The sequence below is a fragment of the Lactuca virosa genome, chromosome 1, assembly GCF_052849685.1.
Source record: "Lactuca virosa cultivar CGN04683 chromosome 1, Lactuca_virosa_CGN04683_v6, whole genome shotgun sequence".
Lineage (NCBI taxonomy): Eukaryota > Viridiplantae > Streptophyta > Magnoliopsida > Asterales > Asteraceae > Lactuca > Lactuca virosa.
The window spans coordinates 51,013,818-51,016,812 of NC_136426.1; positions in this window are offsets into that span (position 1 = coordinate 51,013,818).

Consider the following 2,995-nt stretch of genomic DNA (forward strand, 5'->3'; position numbering starts at 1 on the left):
CACCCTATTCTAACTCTTGGGTCCTTGATACCGGCTGTGGTATTCATATTTGTTCTGATTTGCAGGGACTAAGAAGAAGTGAGAATGTGGAGCATGGAAAGATAAACTTGATCATGGGGAATAGGAAAGCTTCACCTGTCACCAAGATTGGAGTTTACTCTTTATTGCTAAGTAGTGGATATACTTTAGATTTGAATAAATGTTGTTACTCGCCTGAAATGGCAAGAAATATTATATCCTTTCATGCTTTGTACAAACAAGGGTTTACCTTTTCTTTTGATAATGAAGTTGGTGGAATAAATGCTTTCTTTAATAATGTGTTTTATTTTGAAGCATTACCTTGTGATGGTGTGTATGAAGATGTGTCTGTTGTAGATAACTTAGGAAATAATGTGTTGTGTATTGATTCTACTAATGATAATAACTTGGATAAAGCATCATTATGGCATTGTCGTATTGGACATGTAAGCAAGAAACGCATAGGCCAACTCCAAAAGGATGGAGTCTTGGAGTCATTTGACCTAAAGTCAGATGATAGTTGTGAATCATGCTTACTTGGAAAAATGACAAAGTCACCCTTCACAGGTTATTGTGCTAGGGGTGGAGGTTTGCTGGATCTAGTGCACACAGATGTGTGTGGACCCTTCAAAACTGCCACAAGGGATGTTAATCGTTATTATGTGAATTTTACAGATGATTATAGTAGATATGGATATGTCAACTTAATCAATCATAAGTCAGAGACTTTCGAAAGGTTTAAAGAGTTTAAACAGGAAGTCTAGAATCAATTGGGCAGGAACATTAAGATGCTTCGATCCGATCGAGGTGGTGAGTATCTTAGTACAGAGTTCCTCGACTATCTTAAGGAATGTGGGGTTGTCTCACAATTGACACCTCCCAGGACACCACAGTTGAATGGTATGGCTGAGAGGCGCAATCGAACCTTGTTGGACATGGTTCGTTCCATGATGAGTCGAGCTTCGCTACCAATCTCATTCTGGGGGTATGCCTTAGAGACTGCCGCCCATATCCTTAATCTGGTCCCTACAAAGAAGGTTGCCAAAACACCTCACGATATGTGGACTGGAAAAGTTCCTAATCTAGCCCACATCAAGATTTGGGGTTGCGAAGCTTTCGTGAGACGCGAGACTCACGATAAGCTCGAACCTCGAAGTGAGATGTGTATTTTCATCGGCTACCCACATAAATCCTTTGGTTACCTCTTCTACAGACCTAGTGAGAATGTGGTCTTTGTAGCAAGGAGGGGTGTCTTTCGAGAGAGAGAGAGAGAGTTCATAAGCCAAGGAAACAGTGGGAGGCCATTTGACCTTGAAGAAATTCAAGAGTCAAGTGGTGAAGGAACCTCAAATCCTAGCAATCAACCTGAGGAGGAAACTCCTGTTGATCCAACAGAAGAGTCTGTACATCTGAGGCGTTCCACGAGAGTTAGGAATGCACCTGAGCATTACTATGGTTTCCATATTACTGCGGAAGGTGATACACTTATCAGTGATAGCACACTGGTGAGTCTGGATGAACCTAACAGCTACACGGAAGCCATGGCAGGCCCTGAGGCTGCTAAATGGAAAGAGGCTATGGACATCGAGATACAATCCATGTATGACAATCAAGTTTGGAACTTGGTTGACAATGTACCAGGTCGTAAGACAGTTGGGTGCAAGTGGATCTTCAAGAAGAAGACGGACATGGATGGTAATGTACACACTTATAAGGCGCGACTGGTTGCAAAGGGATTTTCTCAAACTCCGGGAGTTGATTATGATGAGACCTTTTCACCAGTAGCCAAGATTAAGTCTATTAGAGTTATGTTAGCCATTGCTGCATTTCATGATTATGAAATATGGAAAATGGATGTCAAAACCGCTTTCCTTAATGGAAAGTTGGCTGAGGATGTTTACATGAGTCAGCCAGAGGGTTTTGTCAATACAGAGTACCCCAATAGAGTGTGTAAGCTTGAGAAATCCATTTATGGATTAAAGCAAGCACCTCGCAGATGGAATCTTTGCTTCGATGAGAAAGTCAATGAGTTTGGCTTTTCGAGGAGTGAAGATGAATCTTGTGTATATGTCAAGGCTAGTGGGAGTATAGTTAGCTTTTTGGTACTGTATGTAGATGACATACTACTCATAGGAAATGACATCCCAACTCTGTAGGAAGTTAAGTCCTGGCTTGGGAAGTGTTTCGCTATGAAGGACCTTGGAGAAGCTGCCTACATTCTAGGGATAAGGATTCTGAGAGACCGGAGTAAAAGACTAATTGAACTTAGTCAGAGTACCTACTTGGATAAGGTGTTGAAGAGGTTCAGCATGCAGGATTCCAAAAAGGGAGAGTTACCTATCCAGTGTAACACCAGGTTAAGTAAGACTCAGAGCCCGAGTACAGAGGCTGAGATAGCTGAGATGAGTCGAGTACCTTATGCTTCCGCTGTAGGCTCGATCATGTATGCTATGACTTGTACTCGTCTTGATGTGGCCTTTGCCTAGAGCATGGTCGGCAGATATCAGGGGAACACTGGCAAGGCTCACTGGACTGCGGTAAAGAACATTCTCAAGTACCTGCGGAGGACTAAGGACTGGGTCCTTACCCTCGGTGGGAGTGATGACTTGAGAGTTGTAGGGTATAGTGATGCTTGCTTCCAGACTGATGGGGATAATTTCCGCTCTCAGTCGGGCTGGGTCTTTACCTTAAATGGAGGAGCAATTTCTTGGAAAAGTTCCAAGCAGGAGACAGTGGCTGATTCAACTTGCGAATCAGAGTATATAGCGGCAAGCGAGGCAGCGAAGGAGGCTATATGGCTAAAGAACTTCATTGGAGACCTTGGAGTTGTACCAACTATAAAGGAGCCTATAGAGATTTTCCGTGATAGTGAAAGTGCTGTTGCCTAAGCCAAGGAACCAAGGGATCATGGGAGATCCAGACACATCGACAGAAAATATCATTTCATCAGAAATCGAATAGAAGAAGGACTCCTCGT